This window comes from Aedes albopictus, chromosome 3, assembly GCF_035046485.1.
Source record: "Aedes albopictus strain Foshan chromosome 3, AalbF5, whole genome shotgun sequence".
Classification (NCBI taxonomy): domain Eukaryota; kingdom Metazoa; phylum Arthropoda; class Insecta; order Diptera; family Culicidae; genus Aedes; species Aedes albopictus.
Window position 1 is genome coordinate 297,860,808 of NC_085138.1, and position 16,177 is coordinate 297,876,984.

The window sequence follows — 16,177 nt, forward strand, 5'->3', positions numbered from 1 at the left end:
CGAAATATCGAAATGAGTTTCTTGATACTTCTCTCCGGTGGACGGAATCCTCGCACAGAATTCCTGTTCCTGGCCTCATCACCGGCAAGATTCTTTGGATAAAAAATCTATAAGTAACCTTTGGGGCAATTTACTATGCTGTAGGGTTTAAAAACGATAGCAATGAGAAGGGGAACCCCGGTTGATTCCGAGGTACTAAAAGTTCTCGAGAGAGTTTTGGCTTCTTTTATTTTGGCTGAAAACTCTGTTTCTTGCTTAGTTCTAGCAGCATCTCAGCATGTTACACCCAAGCGGGACCGATTCCAGCAGCTGCGACTATATTATTCGATGTTGCTTTTTTATTACGTATCTGGTTCAAGTTCCGACGTGGCAATCGTGTCTATCCGCAAATCCTATACACACCAAATTTTTTCCGCTGAAAATCAGCAAAGTTTTGCTGAATTTTGCCGAGCTGAAATATCAGCAATCCGTTCAGCAATAAAATTTACTGAAATTTTCAGCAATGTCGACTGTCATCTTGAGTGACAGAAGTTTACTGAGAAAACCAGCAAATTTTTGAGGATTGCTGAAAATTCTGCAAACTCGACCGGCGTGGGGTTTGCCAGCACTTTGCTGATGGATTTCAGCAAATCGAATCAAAATAAAAAAAAAACCCAAATTTATCCACCTAGTGGTGATAGTGCCTTTCTCGTTGAATACGTTCTCACGATCTTTCCGCGGACGTAAGCCAAAGTGTTCTGAATCCTGATACTTTATAAGAAAGCAAGCATTTTATCAAAGCCATCATTGAATTGACTCAAAAATTATTGATGGGACATAGTCCGACGTTATGTTCAACGTATGAGCAGAGCTGAAATATAACAGACTTCTCAGTTGACTGCTTGAGCACCTTCATTAACACTGGAGGCCAATCAATATCAAGACGATGCTTACATTCTAAGATAAAACATTTTACACAATCACAGATCGCTTTGCGGTTTTTTCTGCACACTATCATAGGTTATAACATTCAAGTAAAATTTGACAAAAAAAATGCAAGCATGTGAAATATCCCGTAAAAACTTTAACCACATTACAGAGCGCAAAAGCGCAACCAGTTGCATTAAAATTTTATCCAGTAATTTAAGACGCAAAAGGGAATTGGAAAACTTTTGTTCGGGGTTGATGCGATTAATTTTGAATTTTACCATACAACTTTGACTCATCCTACTTTGGTTGTATATTTACACCTCAGGAATATGAAATTGTGTGATTTGGTGAGATCTCTTCACGGCTAGCTATACGGTTGTAGTGAGTAAACGTTCACACTTAGAAAAAATCACCGACTTCGGTAATGTTTTACCGAAATCTCAACCGTTTAGATTGTTACCGGAAAAATTCGGTGACGTTTACCGAACCTCGTTAACATTTGACAGATAAACGATAACATTTTACCGAAATTTGGTAATTTTTACAGGATTTCGGTAAAAAACCATTACCGAACGCTCAGCAGTTGAGATTTCGGTAAAAATTACCGAACGCGACTAGCTGTGTACTGATGAATATTTTAATCAACCATTGAAAACAAGAACGATAGGTAGTGAGTATAGTGAGACGTCTGTTTGTATTTGGGTTTAATTTGTCAAGATTTTGTTCGCTTACATATATTAAACGCTTGTATTGATTTTATTCACTTTCGTAGTTCCGGCGAAGCACCAAACGCTGGTTCTGCAACCCTACCGGTAGCTTTTATGTGGTATGAGCCTGTTTTCTAGCTAATCGTTCCTCAGGTTATTAAAAAAGCCGTGGTTGATGTATCACATGGTACATTTGATCACTTTCGGTGGGGTTCTCGGAACTGGTTCCGGAGCACTACCGTGTCTCCCAAATATAGTCTGAGACTATTTCATTGCACTTTTGCATTTTACCACTTCCAGGGACACCCAGAACCAGTTCCGGGATTGTACCGAATGTTCCTGATGTGGTCTTAGACTAGCTCCATGCAAAATGTTAAGAAGATTTCCTAAAAAGTCGCGAATCGATGTACCGCATGCATGAGTGTGGTTCTCTGCCTGATTAAGCATCTTGCTGGCATATGCTACAGGTTTTCCGTTCTTGTTAGAAAGAACGGCGCCTATTGCATATCCTGACGCATCAGTATGCAGATTAAAAGTATTATTTTCAGTAAAGTCAGGGAAATCAAGCACGGGGGGGTTTAAAAATGTTTCCCTGAGTAGATTAAAGGAACTATCACACTCTGAAGTCCAAACAAAATTTACATTTTTTCTAGTTAAAAAGTTCAACGGCGCGCATATTCTGGCAAAGTTTTGAATATGCTTCCTGTAATAATTGGCGAAGGCAACGAATCGCTTAACCTCGTCCGCGTTCGTTGGTTTAGGCCATTTTTTGATAATTTCAATTTTTGCGGGATCTGGTCGTATTCCTTCCGCAGATATATAGTGACCTAGGTAAACTAGTTTCTCTTGCAAAAAATTACATTTCATTGGATTGAGTTTAAGATTGACTTTTCTCAATCTTTCAAAAATTTCACAAAGGTTCCTATTGTGGTCATCTAGCGACTTACCAAAGATGATAAGGTCGTCCAGATAAACTAAACATTTTTCTCCGTTGAGACCTGCCATAGCAATGGTCATGAGTCTCGAAAAGGCTGATGGGCTTATCTTCAAACCCATAGGTAATCTGGTCATTTGGTATTGACCAGTTGACGTAGAAAAAGCTGTAAAAGGTCTATCCTCTGTCTTTAACTGACATTGGTAGTATCCCTGTGAAAGGTCTAGATGTGAGAAGTATTTGGCTCCTGCTAATGAATCGATAACTTCTTCAATATTTGGTAGTGGAAACTTATCATTCTCCAGAACATTATTGAGTTTTCGGTAATCAATGACAAGTCTCCATTTCAGTGACAAGCAGGGTGCGGAGACTGAAACATGCCGCATTTCGTCTTTACCGCGTTTTTGCATTTTCTTTGTGTTTTCGTTCGTACTTCAGTGGAACACTGATGGAAGAGTGAACGGTCGTCGGTCGTCAGTGACAAGCAGGGTGCGGAGACTGAAACATGCCGCATTTCGTCTTTACCGCGTTTTCCCGAATAAAAATTTACATTAGCCTGACATTAAATTTCGATGTATACATCTACATCAAGTTTTGATGTACTACTGATGTTGAACATTACAAAACATTACAATTTATATGTGTTTATGCAAGGTAACATGATGTATACATCAGGGCCCTGTAGCATAATCGGGCTAATAATATTAGCTACAAGTTACAAGTTACAAGTACTAATATTACAAGTGCTAATAATTTGTGTTGCATAAAGGCTCAATTTTCCACTAATATTATTAGCACTTGTAATATTAGTGACCATGAAAATACAAGTTGTTTTGGTTCATTTACCTGTCAAAATTCATCCGACAGTTCACTATTAATTTGAAATGGCAGTTGATGTTTGTTTATATTCTGCATTTTCCGCGTAACATCCGGAAATAACTTCATTTATTCCGAAGTTTTGCATTCTTTATACGATAGATGAAGAAAAACATGTGCTGTTTGGATAATTTTCGGCCGCTCTGACGAAATGTTTTTTTTACTAAGTATGGCACTGCAAGTACCTAGATTTGTAGTAAAATGTCCCAAAGATTTAATAGTACTGGTTGAAAAACAATGTATAAAGATTTAGCAACATGTATTATGCTTCTTGTTAAAATCCGAAGTGATCTGGGATACAAAAAATGATCTTTTACCTACTTTTATATGTCGCCTCAACTCGATTCGAGTTAGTGTATGTATATTGTAGCTCTTGATTAGCTTAATGATGCGCAATACATACAAGCAATTGATTCAAATTTATTTCGCATCTGCAACTTTACCTGTGCTTATGCAGTGACCATAATATATAACTTTACCAAGAACCTCCAATCAAAGATGGTTATTGTAGAAACTTTGGAGAACTTGAGAGACTCAGCAGAAATTATATTTTGGATGCAAAGTGTACATCAACGAAATTTTCTTTTCAATGAGTTTCGAATACATACTGCCAAATTTAATCGTCGAAAACTGGAATTAAGGTAGACATGTTAGATAAATAATATCTTTTGAGTTCATCAAAATGGTAAATCGATATATTCAAAACTAAATATGACTTCTGCAATACTTTAAATCTAACTTGTAAATTATTTTACAAGACCTTTGAGACTTGTAATCAAAAGTACAAGTCATAGCTAATATTTTATACTTGTAGTTTGTTCATGCAACATACACTTGTAAATTCTACTAATAATATTAGTCCAACCGACTTGTAGTATTGGACTTGTAACTTGTACTTGTAGTATTTTTATGCAACAAAAAAATATAAGTTACAAGCTACAAGACTAATATTATTAGTAAAATTTTCATTATGCTACAGGCCCCAGGAAATCAAACGTTTTTTTGATGTCACGAATATTACCCAGAACATTAAAACCTGACGTTTTCAGATGTTTTGAGATGTGCTACAACGTAAGATTCAAACGTTTTCTTATGTATGCTGATGTATGAAAACGTTTCATTTTAACGTTTTTCAACGTACAAGGTGTATTAAATTCAAACGTTTTCTGATGTATGAAGATGCAAAAATAAGATTCAAACGTTTTACGGTGTATGCTGATGTACGAAAACGTTAGATTTAAACGTTTTTGTATGTATTGTCCATTCGATAGAATTCCAGACTGAGGGCGCAACTGTCCTGCTTCTTGTTTCAGTTGCGAAACACACACCAGTAAAGTTCTTCAACAACGTGTTATATTACATTCAGGGTTATATTTTCTCAGAATATAAATTAAGATAATTCTGGTTGTTGAACATCTTCTATTCACAATCTGAGATATTTTTTTAATATCAGGCACAATTATAAACATAAAAAATACTAAGAAAAGCTTCATATTTAAAATATTTCTTTTATTCAACTTTAAATTTGGGTAATATTTATTTGCTATTTGATGATGTTTCAATCAGCGTGTTGTTGTTAATGCCGAAATCTGTTCAACCAATCAGCATCTTTGTTTTTGTTTTTATTTGGAGCAGTCGGAGGAATGGATAGGTAAGTTTGTGATTTTTTTCTGAAAATCTTTAGTGTTTTTAATATTAACAAGTTATTTTATTCAAAATTACAGCGAATACGAGTCCGAGGAGTACCTCGAGGAAGAGGAGAATTCAGACAAGGAGGACCAAGAAGGCGACCAAACTGGCGATCCTCTTGTTGCATCCCAAATGGACGACAACAATTCCAGTGCTGATAAACACGCCGAGGACACGGATATGCCATCGGGAATCAGGTATGACCCTGACTTATCCGATTCAGACGACGAAGGGAGACAATCCACGTTTTCCTTCAACGGAGTCTTCGTTCAACGTCTATATAAAAGTCATCTACGGCCCAAGGAATTGAGTCAGGGATGCGTGCATGGAAATTCGTTGGATGAGATTCTTCAGTGCATGTGGAAGCACGCCAGCAAACTGGTTCGACGTGAAGTTCAGTTTCAAGACGATGTTCCACGTTGGTCCGAGAAGCAGGTTCCCGATTTCGCGGATGTCGAAAAGTTCGTTTTGCTTCAAGATACTGTTAAAAAGAAAGTCTATCAGACTTCTGCTATTGGAAAAAGGCTGCTGACGTCATGGAGAAACAAGTCCATTAAGGTACTGGTTCATGTTTATTCTACCAATGTTGGATCACTGGGACAGTACCAACAAGTTATGCGGAAACTAATTGCACCTCAAAACCCTGACCGCTCTGGAGCCCATTCAACAAGAGATGACTCGGGATTAGCAAACGAGCTTCGAACTAATCATCCTCACATTGAAGGGCACTTCAGTTCGTGGTTGCTATGGGCAAATCTCATCAACTCATCTCCAGCACACAACCGTGATCAGATGGCTCACTCCGACTCCCCTCCTTTGGAACTGTCCAAATACTTTCGTTGGACTGGCGTGTCAGAGGCTGCACGGCTGCAATCAGTTCATCGTGGCATGGTAGCTGCCCAAACAAATAATGATGCGTGGTGTCGTGACATAGACGAGCTTTCCAAGGACCTGAACACTGCTCTGAATATTTTGCATGGAATTCAACGAAAAATGGAGAACCTATCAGCCAGAGGATCGAATAGCTCTGAACTATTTGCAACCATGGAATCTGCAACACGACCGGAGGAATCGAATTTCAGTCTCCAGATAGCCGAGAGGTAACTGACTGTGAGGATGTCGACCATGCGGAATAGTTAACATGATCAGTTCGTAGTGCAAAAGTATCACTTGTACCTGATTTCAAAGCTCAAATAAAACAATCAACGTTTAAATTTTATCTGCGACTGGCGACACTGGCTAAGTCATGATTCTTTTCATCGATTTTATCTGGTTATTTTTGTTTAGTGTTGGTTTTGTTGGAATATTCAACTTGCAGAGGCTTATCCCTCGATATGAAAAATTTGAAAGGTTGCGTCATGGTGGTGCATCTTTTTAGCGGATATTTTGCTGAAAAAAGCTTTTATATTTTTGAAGTATACGGCAGCAATTCAGAAGGGCTTAACGCATTTAATCATATTTTCAACATTCAACTCCAATTGTTTTAATCAGATAAATGTAGTTCACGTAGATTGTTTGATTAACTAGTATAACAATGTGACTAAAATATTTTAGTTGACACGTACGACACGTTAAATGCCGTTCAATATGGCAAAAATGTAAAAACAAAAATAATTATTGGTATTGTCTACTTTTGGTAGATACGCCGTATTGAAAAATTATGCTTGGTTTTCTCGTTTTTTTTTAAAATAATATTAAACATTACTTTTGTTCGACGAAAATAATCTAAAAAAGGTTTGTAAATTGAACTGTTTTACGCCATGATAAACTTTTTTTTTTGAACGAATACATAAAAAGTTTTATTTCAGACTTGTTTCAGAATGGGATTGTGGAATGCGCTGGATTCGTCACAGGATAAGTAGAGTCGGAGATGCTGAACGAGCTGCAGAGGCGGATGATCCTGAGTGAGATCGAGGAGATCAGTTGGATGTCACCGGAAGATGTTGACGTGGAAATATTGCTGAGCCCGGAGCAGTTTGAAGAGCTTGGAATAAATAACAGGGCAATGATGGTCCTCAATCCGGTACACATGGACACGGAGGCGGCCAAGCAGACGATCCTGGAGCTAGTCGAAGAGGGGTACCCTGAGGCGCAGATGGGTCTTGGATTTATGTACGCCACGGGCATCGGGTTCAACGAGAGCCATGCCAAGGCGCTGGTCTACTACATGATAGCAGCTTTGGGGAACAACTCGTAGGCTCAGAAAGCGCTCGAGTACCGGCCTGGCCCAGAGTTGGGGTACCGATTAGTTGCGAAACGGCGCTGGATTTCTACAAGAAGGTGGCAACGAAGGCGACCATTAACCAATCAAGGGAAGTTTTCCGGCGGAGTAGCCGTCCATCGGATAAGGCTTTTGGATGAGAATCCCGATGGACCATCAGAAAGCATTGCAGTGCTTTAGTCATTCGGCCAATGCAGCAAAAGCCGTTTCCATAAATTTCCTGGGAAAGATCTACCTGGAGAGGAGCGACAGCATCAAAGCGGACAATGACACAGCGCAATCCCGTTGGACAGTCCGATTTGGGTGTGATGTATCTGCACGGGAAGGAGGTTCCCTAGGACACGGTAAAAGCGCTGAAGTATATCACGGAAGCGGTCGATAAGGCCGATACGGCGAAGGCGAACCCAAAGACGATACCGAGGGCAAAGAGGATGACGCGTACGAACTGACCGACAACGACGACGACGATGAATCCGACTCGGCAGCGTCTGAGGTGGCAGACATGGAGGTACGATGGTTGCTTTAGGGAAGATTCAAATATTACGTCCATCAATTTTTGGGATTTCTAGACCCCCCCTCCCCCCTCTGTCACGCATTTTCCCTATACCTAATACACGTGGTGTCACACTTTTATAGACCCCCCCCCCTCCCCCAAATGTTGGACGTAATTTTTGAACGTTCCCTTATAGTCGTGAGAAATAATAAAGTTATTCAAACTGTTGTTTTTTTGTTGTAGATTTCCGATGCGATGATGAATCTGGCAAGGATTGGTCAAAACCGGAACAAAAGGCTGCCGAGGAGGATCGCTACTGCTACAAGGATGATGACGTGGACGGCCGAAAATCTTCAAGAAACGATCCCATCATAGGTGAGTAACATAACACTGCATCATTCATTGGACGCATGCCGTTCTCAGACAAGATCGAGAGAGGGAACGTTCATAAATTACGTCACGCTTTGAGGAGGGAGGGGGTTCAGCAAAGTGTGACGACTTGTACAGAAATTTCAAAGGTCTCAAAAAGTGTGACATAGGGGAGAGGGGGGATGAAAATGCCCAATTTTTGCGTGACGTAATTTATGGACGTTCCCATATGCAGAAATCATCCTCAGTCAAAACGAAGCGGCCTCACACGTCGCGCAGAATAAGCCTGATTGTGAGAACTTCTTCAGAAACTCATTTTTTACCGTTACACCTAAATTTCCAAATCAAAGATCCTGAATCGAACCTTCTATCCCTCTTACCCAGTTCGTCCAAGAGCAGCACGACAAGCACAGCAAGGATCAACACCACAGCTCGCACCATCACGCATGGCATTGCTTCCAGAAGCGGGTCCGTTCCTATATGTTAATTTTGTTCAATTGTTTAATAAATAAAAATGGTTTTGTTGGGAGGGGGTGGTTTGGGTGTAGGTGAGGTGTTCAGCGAGCGGTTTCGCCGGAAACTGTAAAACATTCGAATGTACCCAAGCGAATTTCACTTTTGAAACTGTCCACTTCTGGAGGTTTTAGATGTCCATAACTGCTGGTGGAAGCATAATTGTCCCATGTGCATTTTTGGCAATATTGAGATTTTGCAGCCCATGGCCATGTATCGTGGGGTACTATCATATGGGGAAATAAAAATAGGTAGTTTGTTCCGAAAATTGTTGAAAAAATGCATGGCCGATTTGTAACATTCTTAAAAGTGGACGCATAAGCGTCACGTTTCATTGGAAATCCTATGGAACTATAAAATCGCTGTAAAACAAAAAATAGTGCTCAAATTAAAAATTGGTTGATGTTAGAACACGATTCAGCACTTATACTTCATAGTTGAGACAATTTACTTTTTTCGAACTTTGGACGCGATTTTCTCGATTGTCTGTTTTTGCACATGGGACATTTATGCGTCCACCGGCAGATAAGGACTCGTGTCCTATTTTCACCACGTCCTCTAAAATTGCATGGTGATGCAACTTTAAACAGTTCACTTCTGGTGGCTTTAAATATCCATAAGGACTCGTGTTCTATTTCGGTTCACCAAGTTCTCTGAATTTGTAATATAGGTAACGCACAATACATCTGGTTAAGAAATAGATCAATTCTCTTTGTAGTTATTCTCCCTATTAAGCAGATCTTGTCGAATAGAAGGTTCACCAAGTCCTCTGAAATCGCTAGGTGACGCACAATTTCCAGTAATACTTCCTATCGAACAGATCTTGCCGAACAGAAGGTTCACCAAGTCCTCTGAAGTTGTGTGGTGACGCACAATACATCTGGCTTAGAAATAGATCAATTTTCTTTGTAGGTTATCTCCCTATTGAACAGATCTTGCCGAATAGAAGGTTCACCAAGTCCTCAGAAGTCGCTTGGTGACGCACAATTTCCAGTAATACTTCCTATCGAACAGATCTTTCCGAATAAAAGGTTCACCAAGTCCTCTGAAGTTGTGTGGTGACGCACAATACATCTGGCTTAGAAATAGATCAATTTTCTTTGTAGGTTATCTCCCTATTGAACAGATCTTGCCGAATAGAAGGTTCACCAAGTCCTCAGAAGTCGCTTGGTGACGCACAATTTCCAGTAATACTTCCTATCGAACCGATCTTGCCGAATAAAAGGTTCACCAAGTCCTCTGAAGTTGTGTGGTGACGCACAATTTGCAGTAATACTTCCTATCGAACAGATCTTGTCGAACAGAAGGTTCACCAAGTCCTCTGAAGTTGTGTGGTGACGCACAGTACATCTGGCTTTGAAATAGTTCAATTTTCTTTGTAGTTATTCTCCCTATTGAACAGATCTTGCCGAATAGAAGGTTCACCAAGTCCTCTGAAGTTGTGTGGTGACGCACAGTACATCTGGCTTTGAAATAGTTCAATTTTCTTTGTAGTTATTCTCCCTATTGAACAGATCTTGCCGAATAGAAGGTTCACCAAGTCCTCAGAAGTCGCTTGGTGACGCACAATTTCCAGTAATACTTCCTATCGAACCGATCTTGCCGAATAAATGGTTCACCAAGTCCTCTGAAGTTGTGTGGTGACGCACAATTTGCAGTAATACTTCCTATCGAACAGATCTTGCCGAACAGAAGGTTCACCAAGTCCTCTGAAGTTGTGTGGTGACGCACAATTTGCAGTAATACCTAGACCAACATGTGAAAAGGGCGGATATCCAAAATGTTAGAATCGAGAAAAACGCTTGCAAAGTTTCACAATCCAAAACTAATTCCTATTTAACACTTTGTGCGTGTGCACTCAATCTTTTTCGTTGTTTTAGAAGAAAACACTATCCTCTTGGTGATTTTATGTCAAAAAGTACAAACAAGCGTTTTTCCTTGAAGAAAATGAATGAAATGAAAATTACGCCCAAATAAAAACTCATTGGTCATTACGCCCGACATGCTACGCCGCTTGGTCGCCAGCACTGGAATTACGCCTGGTCAATATTACCTAGAATCGATCGCTTTTGTTGTTACGCCCGAAGAAATTTTGTATCGAAATTAGTGGAATGCAATAGATTTTGAACCTAATCCACTGCAATAAATTGATTTTGAAGCTTTCTTAACTAAAAGTAACTAATTAAAGTTTATCTGACATTGGACAATGGAGGAGGAAGGAAATTTTCTCTTGACATTGCCTACGATGAGTGGTAAAAAAAACAATGAGTAAAACGCAATGGAAATCCGATTTCGATTGAAATCTATATTCTAGCTCTTATCTATGAACAACAAGTCTTTACAATTTATCTAGTATCGTACAGCAAAGGAGAAAGTTGCCCCTGCCATTGTCCATAATGCGCGTTGAAAAAAAAATATTGCTACAGTACCGATGGGGAAGCGCAGGCAGCATATTATGTCCCCAACAAGCCCGTGCACAACGGATGGGTTTTGGAGGGTTAAACTCCTCCCATTGCCGATACTCTATACACAAGGGCTCCTTCACCCTTTGCTAAAATTGGGTAAAACCCCTCCCTTGTCGCCTTTTCTGTGCACGGGCCTGGTTCCCAATATCACCTTTTGCTGAATCTACCTGCTGTGACCTATGCTGCCCCCACTCGCATAACAGTCCCATTTGCAAAAAGGAGGAATTGAGAAAACGGCATTTGAAGTTTGAAAACTTGTTTCCATATAAAACTTTGAAAAATCGCCAAAATTTGAAAATTATTTCGATCATCTCGAAACTTTCACAGATTGCTTTGCACATGAATTTATAACTGTAAAAAATATTACAATCGCTACAAAGTTGTTCAGTTTTGTGTTTCGTGATACAAAAATCCATGATGGGACTGTTATGCGGGTACTTTTGATATGGGACGCTCATGACTTGGTATTTTTTTCACACATTGACATAAAAATTCGTAATTTTTATTATTGTATTTGGAAGTACATCGAAAATGATGACTATTCATAACTTTAACTCAAAATTGATGAAAAGTCAAATGGGACTGTTATGCGAGTGGGGGCAGTATGCCGGTCAATAGATTAGAGACCATTCGCTACCATTTTTATCACTGAAGCTTTACCAGCTGCATATCATCCAAATCTGGGTCTTTTGGAGAAAATATATCCTGAATAGACATTGAAGCCATATTATCGCCACTTATTGCAGTCAGTCAGCGACTTTATTGAATTTTACGATGAAAAACGCACGATTTGATCTTGGGCGTAAGAACCATCCGTGCGCAACAAGAGCAATAAGTGCGCGGCGGATTTCCACTCAGACATTTTGATGGGCGTCGAAGCACGACGTAATGACGAAGGCTTTTCAATAACGGTGTAAGTAGTTAGGGGCGACTTTAATCAAAAGTGGGAGTAAAAGTTTTGGGTAAATTTGATTAATATGAATGGCGAGATGCTGTTCTCGACTGTTTATTCAACAGTGTTAACAATTTTGTGCATTTTTGTGCTTTTTTCAAAGGCGCAAGATCATTGGCGGAACAACCAAATGAAGTGATCAAAATCAGATGTGGAAATCCGCCTTTATTTAAATTATTGTTTTCCAGAAGTGGAGACTCATTTTTGAGCTAACGTCAGGAAAATCATATGTTTATGAGTTGTTTCATCAAATTATGCTGAAAAGTGATTTGTTTACATTTTGGCTCTTCCGCCCTTTTCAAATGTTGGTCTAGAAGTGATCAAAATCAGATGTGGAAATCCGCCTTTATTTAAATTATTGTTTTCCAGAAGTGGAGACTCATTTTTGAGCTAACGTCAGGAAAATCATATGTTTATGAGTTGTTTCATCAAATTATGCTGAAAAGTGATTTGTTTACATTTTGGCTCTTCCGCCCTTTTCAAATGTTGGTCTAGATACTTCCTATCGAACAGATCTTGCCGAACAGAAGGTTCACCAAGTCCTCTGAAGTTGTGTGGTGACGCACAATACATCTGGCTTTGAAATAGATCAATTTTCTTCGTAGATATTCTCCCTATTAGTAGATATTCTTCCTATTGAACAGATTTTTCTGAATAGAAGGTTCACCAAGTCCTCAGAAGTCGCTTGGTGACGCACAATTTCCAGTAATACTTCCTATCGAACAGATCTTGCCGAACAGAAGGTTCACCAAGTCCTCTGAAGTTGTGTGGTGACGCACAGTACATCTGGCTTTGAAATAGTTCAATTTTCTTTGTAGTTATTCTCCCTATTGAACAGATCTTGCCGAACAGAAGGTTCACCAAGTCCTCTGAAGTTGTGTGGTGACGCACAGTACATCTGGCTTTGAAATAGTTCAATTTTCTTTGTAGTTATTCTCCCTATTGAACAGATCTTGCCGAATAGAAGGTTCACCAAGTCCTCAGAAGTCGCTTGGTGACGCACAATTTCCAGTAATACTTCCTATCGAACAAATCTTTCCGAATAAAAGGTTCACCAAGTCCTCTGAAGTTGTGTGGTGACGCACAATACATCTGGCTTAGAAATAGATCAATTTTCTTTGTAGGTTATCTCCCTATTGAACAGATCTTGCCGAATAGAAGGTTCACCAAGTCCTCAGAAGTCGCTTGGTGACGCACAATTTCCAGTAATACTTCCTATCGAACCGATCTTGCCGAATAAAAGGTTCACCAAGTCCTCTGAAGTTGTGTGGTGACGCACAATTTGCAGTAATACTTCCTATCGAACAGATCTTGTCGAACAGAAGGTTCACCAAGTCCTCTGAAGTTGTGTGGTGACGCACAGTACATCTGGCTTTGAAATAGTTCAATTTTCTTTGTAGTTATTCTCCCTATTGAACAGATCTTGCCGAATAGAAGGTTCACCAAGTCCTCTGAAGTTGTGTGGTGACGCACAATTTGCAGTAATACTTCCTATCGAACAGATCTTGCCGAACAGAAGGTTCACCAAGTCCTCTGAAGTTGTGTGGTGACGCACAATACATCTGGCTTTGAAATAGATCAATTCTCTTCGTAGATATTCTCCCTATTAGTAGATATTCTTCCTATTGAACAGATTTTTCTGAATAGAAGGTTCACCAAGTCCTCAGAAGTCGCTTGGTGACGCACAATTTCCAGTAATACTTCCTATCGAACAGATCTTGCCGAATAAAAGGTTCACCAAGTCCTCTGAAGTTGTGTGGTGACGCACAATTTGCAGTAATACTTCCTATCGAACAGATCTTGCCGAACAGAAGGTTCACCAAGTCCTCTGAAGTTGTGTGGTGACGCACAGTACATCTGGCTTTGAAATAGTTCAATTTTCTTTGTAGTTATTCTCCCTATTGAACAGATCTTGCCGAATAGAAGGTTCACCAAGTCCTCTGAAGTCGCTTGGTGACGCACAATTTCCAGTAATACTTCCTATCGAACAGATCTTTCCGAATAAAAGGTTCACCAAGTCCTCTGAAGTTGTGTGGTGACGCACAATACATTTGGCTTTGAAATAGATCAATTTTCTTTGTAGGTTTTCTCCCTATTGAACAGATCTCGCCGAATAAAAGGTTCACCAAGTCCTCTGAAGTTGTGTGGTGACGCACAATTTGCAGTAATACTTCCTATCGAACAGATCTTGCCGAATAGAAGGTTCACCAAGTCCTCTGCTGAAGTTGTGTGGTGATGCACAGTACATCTCGTTTTGAAATAGATCAATAATTGAGAGAGAATTATTCTCTTCGTAGATATTTTCCCTATTGAACAGATCTTGCAGTATTAATGGTATACCAAGTCCTCTGAAGTCGCTTGGTGACGCCGCTATTGCGTATTCATCTGCTTAGTAGTAAATTGTAATTTTTTAGTTACTTTCTATTGAACAGATCCAGACGCCGAGGCTTTAGATGTCCACTTATGTTTTCATAAGGTACATCACGTCCTCTCAATTTGCATGGGGATGCAAGAAATCATTCTTCTAAACTGGTCTCTTTAACCCTTTATAAGGCAGTGGCAACTATATTGCCACCTACTGTTTGTATTTTTTTCTGTTTCATAACAATTTATATTGAACTTTTTTTTTGGTTTACGCAAAATTGGGACTACTAACAACGCCTAGTATTTTTTTTGGTACTAAACAAAGCTTTAACAACAATTTATGAGCCATTTGTAGTCTCAAAAATGGCTAATTTTGACCGCGTGAAGAAAATTAGCTCAAACTTATTGTAAAATTATAGATTCGGTAAATATTTTAAGAAATAATCAAATTCTGGGTTGACATGAGCTGAACTACACAGTTTATATTATGGGTTGAGCCCCAATCCACTCTAAAATCTCTTTTCTGGCTTTTTGTCCAAGTCAAAAGAAGAAAAGTACCCTAAACGGGCAGTGGCAAGAATATTGCCACCAGTGCTGGTGGCCTAAACGGGCAGTGGCAACTATATTGCCACCTCAAAAGTTCGTTTTTGGGGTTAACGGGCAGTGGCAACTATATTGCCACCAGCGTTTTTGGCCTAAACGGGCAGTGGCTGTTGGAAGTTAGGTAGCGTTGAGCGCTCGGATAGCGTCGAACCTTCAGGTTCGAGTTTGGAGTGTTGGAGCGAGGTAGATTTGTTGGCGTAGGTATGTTGTTATTGAAGAAGATTGAACAATTGTATATACCTGGAATGAATAAAGAGTGTAGCGGTTGCTGATTGAGGTATCAGTCGGCAGCCGTCTAGTTTGATGGAAGGTGTCTAGCGTTTTATTTTCATTGTAATTTAGAAACAGGCATCGACGGAGCTAGCCTCGCTATGGCCCGCGTGGCCATGGTGGACTAGCTCCAACAGGTTATGGGCCCAGGAACGTGTTCCACAGCACGTATCGACCGGGAGAAGGATCGGCCGCATAAGCCGCGGAGTCGCAGCACGGGATCCTTGGGCGGATGGATTGGCTGCAACGGAGGACAGGATCCATGGGAATGTTGGCGATACGGGTCAACTGGATGACTGCTGGCTGGTCACCGGAAGGAGCTCGAGGATTGTTGAGTTGGATCGGATGCAGCTCGGTGGTCGCACCTGGACGAAGAGGTTGGCGACAGGAGGAGTGATCCGGAAGACAACATGAAGGTGGAGCTCGGAGATGGACCTGGTCGGAGCTCGGAAACGGTGTAAGGCTGGTGCAAGCGTCGGAGTTGGGCCACTTGTCAAGCGTTGGAGTGAGGAGGAGCTTCGATCCAGGAGGAGGTGATCGTGTTTCGAAGGTTGCGACGCTAAGGAGGAGTGTTGGAAGTTAGGTAGCGTTGAGCGCTCGGATAGCGTCGAACCTTCAGGTTCGAGTTTGGAGTGTTGGAGCGAGGTAGATTTGTTGGCGTAGGTATGTTGTTATTGAAGAAGATTGAACAATTGTATATACCTGGAATGAATAAAGAGTGTAGCGGTTGCTGATTGAGGTATCAGTCGGCAGCCGTCTAGTTTGATGGAAGGTGTCTAGCGTTTTATTTTCATTGTAATTTAGAAACAGGC

At 40.3% G+C, this 16,177-nt stretch overlaps 1 protein-coding gene and 1 long non-coding RNA gene across 2 annotated transcripts in view; one reads left to right on the forward strand and one right to left on the reverse strand.

The window, feature by feature from the left end:
- LOC115267661 (zinc finger protein OZF) overlaps positions 1-16,177 on the reverse strand; it is a 51,731-nt gene that overhangs the window by 16,892 nt on the left and 18,662 nt on the right. The gene's annotated exons all lie outside the window — the stretch shown is intronic.
- LOC115271107 (uncharacterized) lies at positions 6,888-8,717 on the forward strand. Its single transcript, XR_003899744.2, has 3 exons — positions 6,888-7,844; positions 8,073-8,204; positions 8,583-8,717. It is a non-coding gene; the product is annotated as an uncharacterized LOC115271107 (long non-coding RNA).